A 15,593-nucleotide genomic window follows, 5' to 3' on the forward strand; every position below is an offset into this window, starting at 1 on the left:
TCTCTTTGTCCACGATCCTGAGGTAAATCGGTTCAATTACGGGGCTCTCTAGAGATGAAAATAGTGCCTTGTGCACATACGCCGTAGCCATAGACTGCTCGCCTCAAGGCTCCCCAACAAGTGATCCGACCCTGGAGAAAAGCCTTTTTCTCCTTCTTAAAGTTGAATTAAATAAATACATAATGAAATTAAAGAATTATTACATCATACAGATGGCATCAAAGGTTTTGTCACTTTGGATTGTGAAGAAATGTAAGTGTTGTCAGAGACATCGGAAAAGTCTTGACAATATTTTTTAATCACTCGCCAGTAGATGAGTGAGTGAGTAACGTTTTGTGCCGCTTTGGGAATTACTCCAACCACATTACGCCGGGAGAGAGGTGCTTGTACAAGAAATGGCTTACACACTTTGCTCCCTTGAAGGAAATCGAACCCAGGTCGTTGGTGTTATTAATCAACCAACGCTTTAACCCAGAGACTAAGCCGCTGCCCATATCATCTACACAGACATAATTTTAACCCTCTTTCTCCTGGGGATGCAAGGTGTAACCTAGCTGATTGTGACATTGTGCCCCGATGGATTTTGGTTCGTACTATCAACCACTAGTTTGGCTGGTCTTAATAACTGGAAGTTTACTGACTGCGGTGTAAAATAACATTGATTCTTTCTGACACAATCTTCATCTTGCCGTTTCGTTTGTACATCACACATCAACCAAATTCTCTCTCTCTCTCTCTCTCTCTCTCTCTCTCTCTCTCTCTCTCTCTCTCTCTCTCTCTCTCTCTCTCTCTCTCTCTGCCTGTAACTGTGCGGACTAATGTCGATTTTATAGCGCTGGCCCATCTCTCATTAACTTTCGTTCCTTTCCTTCCCTTATCTAACTTTTAAATCTCCGCACACACAACCTTCACCCCCCACTTTTCTCCCCACCCCCACGCGTTGGCCTCTCTCTCTCCCTCAGCGCCACCACGCGACGGATATAAGCAACCCCATTACAGACCCCATTAGTGCAGCACGGTGCCGTCAATCTGCTTATTAGCGGTGTAGAGGCACAGGCATTCTCAGGACACATTCAACGAGCACCTATCCACGCTACTGACACGCAGAATGTGCACGAGTCGAAAAGAATTAGTGTCTTTTTTCGCGGACTGTTGAATTGTTCAATCACATTCAAGCTCAAATACATAGATGTATGCACATTCGACGTACGGCACTCAAGGGCGTGCTGAAGCCTCATCAGGATGAATTGCGGCTGCACCCGGCTATCAAGCTCCCCCCACGTGAACAGTCGAAAACCGAGGGACATTCATTTGTAGTTAAGTCTATCACCAATAATGTGTAAATTGAACTTCGCCGTCACTCAGAGTGAAAGGTGTGTGGAGGGGTTTGGGTGTTGGGTGGGGGGGGGGTGGGGGGGGGGGGGGGGGGGGGGTGTGTGTGGGTGTGTTGTGTGGGTGTTTCAAGCAGGCTCTTGTTAAATGAGATATCGACAGATGTACTGCATAAATGTACTGCAGTCATTATGTTACACGAGAATGTGTGTCTCACGTGCAGTTCCTGCAAAATGTAGTTCTTAATAAATCCGATTATTCTGTATGTTTTGTCAGTGCCTTTTCCGTGACGACAAATTGAAAAAGCTCAAAAGTATTTTCGTTAAATTATGAAAAAATATACTTGCAATCTTTGAGGCCTTCCCTTAAGAAACAGTGTATTACAAAAGTGGTAAGTGTTACCTACCGCCTCTGAAGGCGGGATGAGTCGCCTCATGTCGACATTGTGCGCCGACATCATAAAACAGATGTGTTCAGCGCGATCAACACAGTAATCCCAAATTATCAACATTACCTAAACAGGTTCAGAGGCATTGAATCAAAATCAGTAATCGTTAAATCCTAATTGTGTTCGTAGTTAAACAAACATTTACAGATATACAGGAAAACAATGTTCATATCACAAAAAACCTATTCAAGTAGTGACCGAGCAAACATCCTGCCTCGAAAACAATTCCCAGACCCATACCTCCCACCCATCCACCCATTATATAAAATGGAAGATCGCTTATCAATTATAGAACATGTGTGTATTGGGAATCTTCTTTGTAGATAGCCATCTGTTCCTCCAGAGAGGGCGCTGAAATTCTGCCGGTGTTACAGGTCGTTATATGAACGCTGGGCCATTGAACTGGCGAGTCTGACACCTCTCATTACCGTCTGCATTGAACGATCATACATCATTGTAGGCAAAAAATCCTTTATTACAAGATAAGGCAGACATTATTATTGACATTTGGCACATCCGAGAGTTCGCTGGTGCCAGAACCTGATAGTGGTAAGAAAGGGCTTCTCCATGCTCACTTCCGGTGCCTTAGCGGCAACGACGACTCTGCAAGACGTCAATTTTGGATCGATGTTCAAATCCCCAGAATTGACATATATGTGATAAATACAGACGCATCGTCAACCTCTGACATGTCCGCCCAATGACCAAACTACACAAGGAGTAAATGATCTGTAAATAGCGGAAGTGCGTGCCCCGATAAGCTTCTCGTTTGTCTGCAATAGAGTCTTGAATCGGTTTGGGGTATGATCCATCATCGCGGAGTTCCCGACGACCATAAATCTGCCTCGCCTGGCTTGGATGAGAGCTATCAATATGAAGTTAGGGCTGGCAGGCTGTCCATTATTGATGTAGCACAATTCCTACAGGTTGTGCAGGAGGGTAGAGAGATTGTAGGGAAGAGCGCTGATGTAGCGGAGTGCTCTGCCACTTGAGAGCTCCGGTGTGGAGGTGGCCCACCTGATTAGCTGGTGGATACACAGGAACAGAAGTCGCCATCCATCATCCCCAGCATCCCGATCCTTCCTCTCCATGAATGAGTCAGCAGACACATCTAGACTTAATCAGATCCTAGTTATTACGATAGCAGCAGTTGGTGGCTTCCATTGTCACGCAGGCTACTATGAAACAAGTAATTTGGCTGCCAGAAACTAGCCTGTGTTGGGCAAATATTTGCCCTGTCTTTTGCCAGATGCAAGAGGCCAGGGGCAGCTGAGCCTTCAGCCGATCTTTCTATACGCCGTGCCCACCTTTGTTCACAATTTATTTTGCTTCAAACACTTAATAGGCACCATTTGGATAGGAGCTAGACAGAGAGCGCAGTACAATAGCTGTGTTCGATATTCTGGATGTGTTTGGAGAGAGACTTCTTACTCTATCAGGTCTGTTTGTAAACTGTTTGTGGCAATGTCTGTTACGCCTGTGGCACCAAGGAAGCCTGTTTGCCCCCCGACATCGCCCAGTGGTGCCAAGCAAAGCTGAGAGGCAGCAGGAAATGGTTCTTCGCTAATCTGATAACTCTGCAAGCGACTTTCACCCACACTTCAAATCAAGGTTGACATTAACAATTGTTTAATATCTCTATTTAATGGCCCTGTGGGGAGAAGCCATCAAATATTTACAAACGTCCAATGATAAGATAATAGGAGGGTTTGCCCTCGGCCTAGAGCTGATTATATATTTTCTATGACTGTTTCGACATGTTTCAATTTTAATAATCGTTAGTTTAACATGTCGTCTTTGGTAGACAACAAGAAGTGTTGCACCTCGCTTAAGAAGCTTGTGCATACAATATAAGTCTTCAGGCAGTTCCGACAGTGACAACATCGTGCAGCGCACTGAATCTTTCAAATGCCCATCAATATATCACCTTTCGTATGAATTTCTCAGTACGAATATCTTCAGAGGTAAGACAAATATTATTAGTAGAGAATCATTATAGCTTAATAAGCCAGGCAAAGAGGGACGAGGGAGCTGGTAATTAGTTATTTGACGGAAACGCGCGAGAACAATCAATAGAATGTGTGTTGGGCTGCGTCTTATCTTGGGGAGATCCCTGTCTGTCTGATGACTGTGTGTGCGGTACATCAAAGGGGAATAACGGTATAATGACGGCACAACAGGAAGATGCAAAAAGTTGCGTGTATACAAAGAATCGTCTAGCACACAATTAGCCACCACAGGGGATAGAGCCAAAAACACCTTTCAGAGAACCACACGAGAAAGAAGGTTTGTTTGATAGGCAGATAATCAATTCCTACTCAATGGAACTGCCAGTTGAAAAAGCCAATCTTTGAATCTTCCGATGAAGCCTTTGTTCAATTTCTCATCAGACAGGTGCTTGGTTCTACAGAGGGACTTCCCTTGTTATACAGTTTAAGCTAAAGAGGCTAACAAGTAATACTTCGTAAAGAACACATAGTCTGGTTAACAACATTGATAACAAGGCAGTTGTTGACTGAAAAAGCTGTTAGTACATGGCTGTGATGTTACCTAGTGCAGTACCGCCACACAACTCTTCGCTGTGCTGAGTTGCGTCCCTTGGACAAGCCAGAATTCTATGACCGGGGGTTCGAATCCCGAGTCTCCCCGATTATGTTTCTAGGTTTGTCAGCACCATACCTGTGCTCGTGGGTTTCACCGAAGTGATAAACGTCTAAAACCTGCATCACTTTGGCTTTTCCTCCCGCTGACACGCGGTGATATAACTGAATCCTGTTCAAAGCGACGTCAAACCTAACTAACTCACACAACACTGTCGCTTTAATGGGTCCCTATTATTTATAACATGTATGTCGGCGGTGTCATATACAACAAGACTAGTCACCACTATGTAATAAACTTATATATCATATCCTTAGTGGATGGAACAGCATAATTCTTGTCTTACAACAAAACCTTGTATATCCTTCGTCAACTAGCGCCTTAAAAATCCTCGTAAATATATCAGCTAAACACCTATCGAACATGATCGATACAGCGTCTGTCGGTCGCGTCAAACCACAAATACGTTAGAATATGGTCCTTGTTGTTACTCTGCCTTCCGCTCGGCATTATGGTGATGAACAAACAAACACACGGTCAAGGTCAGGTCAAAGATTTTTATTGCATGTAAAGCCTCCGGCCCATACACAAAGGAGGGACATACAAGTAGTTTTACATATTTGGGGATATATGCTGATGTTTAACAATTTGTCTCTCAGGGTAATTGCATTTTTGGCATATATCGCCAGTTTTAATATATTCTTTTGAAGAAAAAAGAGACATGGTTGCTAGTGACCAATAGTCGGTATTGTAATTGTCATACCTGAGGGTGTTAATATCATATATACATGTATGTCCTTTAACTTCCAATCATTTTGGGGCGCGGGTGGCCCAGTCGTGTAAGGTGCCGCGAATCGCTGTGCAGAGTTGCGTCCCTTGGGCACGGCAGAATCCTATGATTGTTGGTTCGAATCCAGGTTCGCCCCGATTACGTTTCTAGGTTTGTCAGCTCCATACCTGTGCTCGTGGGTTTCCCCGAAGTGGTAAACGTATGAGACCCCAATCACGGGCTTTCCTCCCACATTAAGCTGACACGCCGTGATATAACTGCAATAATGTTAAAAGCGGCGTTAAACCAAACTCACTTACTCACTCCAGTGACTTTGTTTTATATTCAATCCGGGATAAAATGTTGGACATTCTTTTCTCGACAAGTTCTTAATCTTTTAAAATTTAATAAATCCCATCCTGAACTATTGTTTATGCGATGTAAAACTTACTCACTCACTCGAGGTTTTCACATAAACAAACAAACACACAACGTACTCTTTGAAACTCTTTTTTCTAAAATGTGATCGTTGATCAAACAGCTTTAGACTTTCCGTGCAGTACCTAAATCAACCTTTAAACAATTGAACAAATTTGATACGTAATAAATAAATAAGCTCCTTGAACAAATATTCCTTAAGAGCACAAATGTATTCTACTCAAAGGCAGTTTTAAAAACACACCCGATTTATTTACATGACAATATGTAGTCTGTCATGTCCTGGCAGATTAACTCTAAAGTCTTTGGTTGGAAGTTGGAAGAAAGTGAATACTTGACACAAGGCAGAATTAATGTAGAAAGACAATGTCAAACTATAGTCACATGAAGAAAATCATGTGATCTTTAACTTCTTTTGCGTAGTATATATACATGAGAATATATATTAAGTTTCATACATTTAAAACGTTACGACTGTCAACAATCAACAATAAGCCGACATTTGTACCACAATGTATATATTTCAGATATAAACTAGATAAATTCGTCAATTTAAGTTTGTACATGCAAAAAGCATGGCGATTTTATCTTTGAAGTTTTATGCAAATACCTTTATGCTAATAGCCTTCGTAATTGTGATTATTGTCTCCTTGCATTCGGAGTCGGGGTACCTCGGTGGTCGAGGTGACAGTTTTAATCAATTTACACACGTATTGATGTCCGTCTTGTAAATCGGATCCTTAACGCAACTGACTGTTGACTATCAATGAAGACAAGAAGACAGGCCCGTTTGAAAAAAAATACCGTAATTAAGTTTCTAAGTTGTTAAATGAGATTCTAAACAGCAAGAAGAAACGCCGAGGCATCTCTTTTAGCCACTTCCAACACACAACAATTTGTATACGTCCTCGCTCACAGAGGTCAAATCAATACCTTTAAACCGTAAGTTGCGATTCTGGCTCATAATTGACGAAAATGTCTGAATTTCTCGTAGCCTTTTCTACTCAGCGACTGAAGAAGCAATTAGTACACGGCAGTGCCCTTCCTACAACCATTGCAATCCTAGATAGACACGACCAATCTGCCGTAATGAGCATCGTTAAAATCTGGAACAAGTTCTATTCTGTGTTGGATAAGTGTGTACTAGGAAATACACCGTTAACCACACACCTCCCCATCCACAATGCGCTCCGTGGCATACGGTACTTGTTGGAGCAGTCTTGTGAGCTGGGCTGACGTGTGCACTGTGTAACACTCTCCACAACTGATGGAGTGTTTGACGGTTCATGAGTGAAAGGTCAATCAACTTGTCCGATTTTAAAGAAGTCCGTAAATCATGCATTGCCGTAAGAGATAGTACAGCGAAATTGGTTGTGAGAGTATAGGAAACATTGCCGTGACAGTGAGTATAGCAAACTCGGCCGTGACAGTATAGGGAACTTGACCGTGACAGTATCGGGGACATTGCCGTTACATCATGAGTAACATTGCCGTGACAGTATAGCAAACATGGCCGTGACAGTGAGTATAGCAAACTTGGACGTGACAGTATAGGAAACATTGCGTGACAGTGAGTATAGGGGACATTGCCGTGACAGTATAGCGAACCTGAGCGTGACAGTATAGCGAACTTGACCGTAACAGTATAGCGAACTTGGCCGTGACAGTATATGGGACATTGTCGTGACAGAATAGCGAACTTGACCGTGACAGTATAGCAAACTCGGGCGTGACAGTTAGAATAGCAAACTTGGCCGTGACGGAAAAGCGAACTTGACCGTGACAATATAGCGAACTTGACCGTGACAATATAGCGAACTTGATTGTGACAGTATAGCGAACCTGGGCATGCCAGTAAGCACACTAATGTCGCCGATGACGAAGGGGCTTGTCAAAAGCCTTCACGAACAAGTGCTCCACGGGAAATATAAATTATTAAAAAATCATAATGCATAATATAATAAAATCAATATTCGTCTTTAATTGTGACCACACAGTCACTTCTTTACTAAATAAAATGACCAGTTCAAAACGTTTTTACGACATATGCACCTGTGTTATTGATTATACCGGCTATCTTATTTATTGACCCAGGTCTCAAACTATTCCTGAAGCTTGACCACTGTCTCACAATATACAACCAATGTCACCATCAATTTCAGAAGTCAACGGACATCCATATATACGCTAGGTGGCATGTGTCCAGACATTTTAGAAGCTAGCATCGTTCTGCCTTCGTTATACGATAAATGTCTTCATCTATTGTAGGCCGAAGCAACAATTATCCTGTTAGAAACATCCCAACGCCTGTCTACTCCTTACATTGTATAAACCCGGAACACGCCTATCCAGGAGGAACTGTCTACTGTCTAACGCAGGGCCGTATCTAACTTTCTCTATGTTAAACAATCACTGTCAAGTACTATATGGTTCAAGTCAGAGGCAGCGATAGCCGTCCACTATACAACAAGGCCTGAGCCTATTTCAGGAAAAATCAGACGCGACTACGGCTCGTGGTTAACCCGTTCCTAGAATCCAAAGGCTATATATATATATTTAGTTCCGTGAACCACGCTTAAATCGATTCAAGAAGCTAAATATCTCATACTAAAATTTGGACAATGGTTACACACTAACTAGAAGCTAAATCCTCTGCCTAACGTCATTTTTACCATGATTATATACTGCCTGGCAAAAGAAAGTATACACCCATGTTTCATCAATATATAACAAACAATGGTGATATTTTTTTTATACGGATACCATAGATGTGTTTTGGACCTTAGGTTTGCAGTGTTTTGGCGACGGTTTCCAGCCTGGTAACGTTTTGATAATGTATGAAATTTTTAGGCCAAATCCAATTTTCATATGTTTATGTTCTTTGAGTGAGTGAGTGAGTATGGTTTTACGCCGCTTTTAGCAATATTTCAGCAATATCACGGCTGGGGACACCGGTTACGTTCTTTGACAGGCAGTTTACATCACTGGATTGTCTGGTCCAGACTCGATTATTTACAGACCGTCGTCAAATAGCTGGAATATTGCTAAACTCAAAATGTGGCTCTCTGGTCCATCTATAAACCTTTCACGAAACTAACAAAACTATCTAACGCTTTTTGGCTCCTGTAAAAAAACAATTCTAGAAGGTAACAACCCATCAACATGTTGTGACTCAAATCAAAACGTCCAGACACTATGGCCTTTAGCTCGTCGGACGTCCAGACACTATGGCCTTTAGCTCGTCGGACGTCCAGACACTATGGCCTTTAGCTCGTCGGACGTCCAGACACGATGGCCTTTAGCTCGTCGGACGTCCAGACACTATGGTGTTTATCTCGTCGGACGTCCAGACACTATGGCCTTTAGCTCGTCGGACGTCCAGACACTATGGTGTTTTTCTCGTCGGACGTCCAGACACTATGGCCTTTATCTCGTCGGACGTCCAGACACTATGGTGTTTATCTCGTCGGACGTCCAGACACTATGGTGTTTTTCTCGTCGGACGTCCAGACACTATGGCCTTTAGCTCGTCGGACGTCCAGACACTATGGTGTTTATCTCGTCGGACGTCCAGACACTATGGTGTTTATCTCGTCGGACGTCCAGACACTATGGTGTTTAGCTCGTCGGACGTCCAGACACTATGGTGTTTTTCTCGTCGGACGTCCAGACACTATGGTGTTTATCTCGTCGGACGTCCAGACACTATGGTTTTTATCTCGTCGGACGTCCAGACACTATGGTGTTTATCTCGTCGGACGTCCAGACACTATGGCCTTTAACTCGTCGGACGTCCAGACACTATGGTGTTTATCTCGTCGGACGTCCAGACACTATGGTGTTTATCTCGTCGGACGTCCAGACACTATGGTGTTTTTCTCGTCGGACGTCCAGACACTATGGCCTTTAGCTCGTCGGACGTCCAGACACTATGGTGTTTATCTCGTCGGACGTCCAGACACTATGGTGTTTATCTCGTCGGACGTCCAGACACTATGGTGTTTAGCTCGTCGGACGTCCAGACACTATGGTGTTTTTCTCGTCGGACGTCCAGACACTATGGTGTTTATCTCGTCGGACGTCCAGACACTATGGTTTTTATCTCGTCGGACGTCCAGACACTATGGTGTTTATCTCGTCGGACGTCCAGACACTATGGCCTTTAACTCGTCGGACGTCCAGACACTATGGTGTTTATCTCGTCGGACGTCCAGACACTATGGTGTTTATCTCGTCGGACGTCCAGACACTATGGTGTTTAGCTCGTCGGACGTCCAGACATATGGTGTTTATCTCGTCGGACGTCCAGACACTATGGTGTTTATCTCGTCGGACGTCCAGACACTATGGTGTTTAGCTCGTCGGACGTCCAGACACTATGGCCTTTAGCTCGTCGGACGTCCACACAATATGGCCTTTAGCTCGTCGGACGTCCAGACACAATGGTGTTTATCTCGTCGGACGTTCAGACACTATGGTGTTTATCTCGTCGGACGTCCAGACACTATGGTGTTTAGCTCGTCGGACGTCCAGACACTATGGTGTTTTTCTCGTCGGACGTCCAGACACTATGGTGTTTAGCTCGTCGGACGTCCAGACACTATGGTGTTTTTCTCGTCGGACGTCCAGACACTATGGCCTTTAACTCGTCGGACGTCCAGACACTATTGTGTTTATCTCGTCACACGTCCAGACACTATGGTGTTTATCTCGTCGGACGTCCAGACACTATGGTGTTTAGCTCGTCGGACGTCCAGACACTATGGCCTTTAGCTCGTCGGACGTCCAGACAATATGGCCTTTAGCTCGTCGGACGTCCAGACACAATGGTGTTTATCTCGTCGGACGTCCAGACACTATGGTGTTTATCTCGTCGGACGTCCAGACACTATGGTGTTTTTCTCGTCGGACGTCCAGACACTATGGTGTTTAGCTCGTCGGACGTCCAGACACTATTGTGTTTAGCTCGTCGGACGTCCAGACACTATGGTGTTTATCTCGTCGGACGTCCAGACACTATGGTGTTTTTCTCGTCGGACGTCCAGACACTATGGTGTTTTTCTCGTCGGACGTCCAGACACTATGGTGTTTTTCTCGTCGGACGTCCAGACATTATGGTGTTTTTTCTCGTCGGACGTCCAGACACTATGGTGTTTATCTCGTCGGACGTCCAGACACTATGGTGTTTAGCTCGTCGGACGTCCAGACACTATGGCCTTTAGCTCGTCGGACGTCCAGACACTATGGTTTTTAGCTCGTCGGACGTCCAGACACTATGGTGTTTAGCTCGTCGGACGTCCAGACACTATGGCCTTTAGCTCGTCGGACGTCCAGACACTATTGTGTTTAGCTCTCCGCTCCATGCTTGAACCGCTCCTAGAATCGAATAACAACTAACGCTATGAAGCTGACCTTTAAACCTATTCTGGAAGAAAAGAGTATCAGAAACTCTGATCATGCCAAACCTTTTCTAGAATATTGCAGTTGTTGTCCTTCTTTAAACGTTACATGTGTCATGAAACGGCTTGGGGTGCCTCCGTTCTGTTCGATTGTCCTGTGTGGCCAGGTGCTGTCTCCGATATGTTGAATTGTCCTGTGTGGCCATGTGCTGTCTCCGATATGTTCGATTGTCCTGTGTGGCCAGATGCTGTCTCCGATATGTTCGATTGTCCTGTGTGGCCAGGTGCTGTCTCCGATATGTTGAATTGTCCTGTGTGGCCATGTGCTGTCTCCGATATGTTGGATTGTCCTGTGTGGCCAGATGCTGTCTCCGTTCTGTTGGATTGTCCTGTGGGGCTAGATGCTGTCTTCGTTGTTTTGGATTGTCCTGTGTGGCCAGGTGCTGTCTCCGATATGTTGAATTGTCCTGTGTGGCCAGATGCTGTCTCCGATATGTTGGATTGTCCTGTGTGGTCAGATGCTGTCTCCGATATGTTGGATTGTCCTGTGTGGCTAGATGCTGTCTTCGTTGTTTTGGATTGTCCTGTGTGGCCAGGTGCTGTCTCCGATATGTTGGATTGTCCTGTGTGGCTAGATGCTGTCTCCGTTGTTTTGAATTGTCCTGTGTGGCCAGATGCTGTCTCCGATATGTTGGATTGTCCTGTGTGGCTAGATGCTGTCTCCGTTGTTTTGGATTGTCCTGTGTGGCCAGATGCTGTCTCCGATATGTTAAATTGTCCTGTGTTGCCAGATGCTGTCTCCGTTGTTTTGGATTGTCCCGTATGGCCAGGTGCTGTCTCCGATATGTTAAATTGTCCTGTGTTGCCAGATGCTGTCTCCGTTGTTTTGGATTGTCCTGTGTGGCCAGATGCTGACTCCGTTGTGTTCGATTGTCCTGTGTGGCCAGGTGCTGAATGTCATATTAATCGCGATATATCTGTACGCATTTCAGAAATATACGTGTACACACACAAAAATGACGTCACAATCAGACTCGGGGTAAATGGATGAGGCAGCGTTCAAAAGACCCTATTTGCTGTCGTAGCGTTCAAAAGACCTTATATGCTGTCGTAGCGTTCAAAAGACCTTATTTGATGTCGTAATATTCATTCAGTGGAGCTTGTAGACGAAGTACATGTTTTCCCTATCCGAAAATAAATAAAACATAAGCAATAGAAAACAAATGCAAATTTTATACTGCAACCTCACGCACTCACCACACAGAGCAATTGTGAGTTCATCTGACAGAATTCCAAGCAGGCCTACATTACTCTAAGATTGCCTACGGATGCTGGTGAGTGATAAATGCCGCATCGTTTGTCCCGACTGCCGTCTCCCATGCTCTTTATAGCTCTGATAATATTTATTAACTGTGGCAATGAAGGCTGCATGTGCCATATAGTTATCCAATAAACTATGTAGATTGTCTCCCCTTGAGATTCAACCGGAGAATAGTTGCCAAAAATCATCCTCTGTATATTGTCAGCTTGATTCTTTGGCCGCGGAGGCAGAGGTCGACATGGAAACTGCAAGCATAAGTTGAGACCAATAAACCATGCTCCTACCAATTATTTTAGTTTGCCTTTATGCACCGGGCATAATAGGAGCACAGGCTACGCTATCCATATATTTGTATTTCAGCCATTTCTTATCTTTTCCCATAATGACGTCCCCATCCTCATCACAACTTTATGATCCAGATTGCAATATACCTAAACGGAGAGCAATGAAAATATACTTTACGTGTATGAATCCATATGGGCTTTAGTTTATGACGAAGCGCATGAAAATGCAAGACGATAAATCTTTCACAGAATTGGATAACTTGAAGATTCCATAAAAGCACTCACTATCAAAGTGCACAGTGAACATGCTTTTTCTGTATCAGCAGCTATCCGACAGCTGGTAATTAGTGCGTGTCGCATTAGTCTAATTACCAAGCGGCAGTTGATCATACAGCTTGGTAATCGAATACGGCGTTGTTGTGTTTTAATCAAGGCCATTAAAGATGTCCGAGTAACGTAGCATCTGGTCAGGTTAGCGCAGTAAATACCCCAGTGCATGTTTGTGCATGTGCACGCACGTGCAGTGACGGATGCATATAACTGCATTATGAAAGGTATCACATGGATGGAGTATTATATCCTCTCATAAAAAGCAGAAGCACGTTGAGTTTCAATTAAGATGACACACACAAATTGTGTTTTTTGTTGTTCTTCTGGCTTTGTCTTTAAGCGTTAGTGGTTTCCAATACATGAGTCTCTCCGTGACACATTCTGTCGGTCGCGATTTGTGTGTTGATAGGATGTCCTTGAAATATAAGAAGCTTGTTGATGAACAAACTGTGTATTTCACCAGTGAGTGAGTACGGTTTTACGCCGCTTTTAGCAATATTCTAGCAAAATCACGGCACCAAACACCAGAAATGGGCTCCACACATTGTGGAGAATCGAGCCTGGGTCTTCAGCGTGACGAGCGAACGCTTTAACCACTAGGCTACCCCACCGCCCCGTATTCCGCCAGTTAGTAACCATGTAATACTTTAAACAGTTACAATCAGTTGTTTAGCGGAACGATGTAATGACAAAAAGCGAGGTAACGATATTCACCAGCAATTGTAGAACAATGCGTGATCGAAAACCACCTGAATGACACCATTCCCCCGAACCGAACCTTTTCACCAAAATCTCTCTATGCTGATGTGTCAATCACTCAAATATCACAGGGCCTGATGCGTCAATCATTAAATCTAACAATTTCCTAAATGTCATTCACCCAAATCTCACTATGCCTGGTACGTCAATCAGGAAATCTTTCTATGCTAACGTGTCAATCACTCAAATATCACAGGGCCTGATGCGTCAATCATTAAATCTAACAATGTCCTAAATGTCATTCACCCAAATCTCACTGTGCCTGGTGCGTCAATCATTAAATCTGTCTATGCTAGTGTGTCAATCACTCAAATATCACAGGGCCTGATGCGTCAATCATTAAATCTAACAATGTCCTAAATGTCATTCACCCAAATCTCACTGTGCCTGGTGCGTCAATCATTAAATCTGTCTATGCTAGTGTGTCAATCCCTCAAATATCACAGGGCCTGATGCGTCAATCATTAAATCTAACAATGTCCTAAATGTCATTCACCCAAATCTCACTGTGCCTGGTGCGTCAATCATTAAATCTGTCTATGCTAGTGTGTCAATCCCTCAAATATCACAGGGCCTGATGCGTCAATCATTAAATCTAACAATGTCCTAAATGTCATTCACATAAATCTCACTATGCCTGGTACGTCAATCATGATATCTGTCTATGCTGATGTGTCAATCGCTCAAATATTACAGGGCCTGGTGCGTCAATCATTAAATCTAACAATGTCCTAAATGTCATTCACCCAAATCTCACTACGCCTGGTACGTCAATCAGGAAATCTTTCTATGCTAATGTGTCAATCACTCGAATAGCACAGGGCATGGTGCGTCAATCATTTAATCTAACAATGTCCTAAATGTCATTCACCCAAATCTCACTATGCCTGGTACGTCAATCATGAAATCTTTCTATGCTAGTGTGTCAATCACCCAAATCTGACTATGCCTGGTGCGTCAAGCACCCAAATCTATATGCCTCGAGCATCAATCATGAAATCATTCTATGCTAATGTGTCAATCACCCAAATCGTACTATGCCTGGTGCGTCAAGCACCCAATTCTCTAATCCTGAAGCGTCACCAATGAAATCTTACTATGCTGATGTGTCAAAACCCCAAATCATACCACGCCTGATTCTCAAGCTCAAAGGATTTGTTTGAATATTGCAATCTCCTGAAAGAACCAAGTTCAATTGTCCAAACAATTGATTTTTCAAATCTGTGTACCACTTTCCCACACGACATTTTTCAGTAAACGTGACCACAGATATAGTTACATCTGTATCTTCAAAACTTCAATTCGCCTAAAATGAAAGCAGTGACATCGGCAGCTTACTGGGAGGACAATATGTGAAATGCTGGACTTCCTCATTGACAACATATATGCACAATTTGTTTGGGTACAGCACAAGTTCTTATGATTATGGAAAGACTATGCCTTACTTCAATTGCCCAAGTCTTACTGTGTCTGATGCGTCAGTCATCCAAATCTTACTGTGCCTGATGCGTCAATCACCCAAATGTTACTGTGCCCAATGCGTCAAGCATCCAAATCTTACTGTGCCCAATGCGTCAAACATCCAAATCTTACCGTGCCTGATGCGTCAATCATCCAAATCTTACTGTGCCTGATGCGTCAATCACCCGAATCTTACTGTGCCTGATGCGTCAGTCACCCAAATCTTACTGTGCCTGATGCGCCAATCACCCAAATCTTACTGTGCCTGATGCGCCAATCACCCAAATCTTACTATGCCTGATGTGCCAATAACCCAAATCTTACTGTCTGATGCGTCAATCATCCAAATCTTACTGTGCCCAATGCGTCAATCATCCAAATCTTACTGTGCCTGATGCGTGCGTCAATCACCAAATCTTACTGTGCCTGATGCGTCAATCACCCGAATCTT

This window comes from Haliotis rufescens, unplaced genomic scaffold (genome assembly GCF_023055435.1).
Source record: "Haliotis rufescens isolate VD_foot unplaced genomic scaffold, xgHalRufe1.0.p SCAF_2, whole genome shotgun sequence".
Taxonomy (NCBI): Eukaryota; Metazoa; Mollusca; class Gastropoda; order Lepetellida; family Haliotidae; genus Haliotis; species Haliotis rufescens.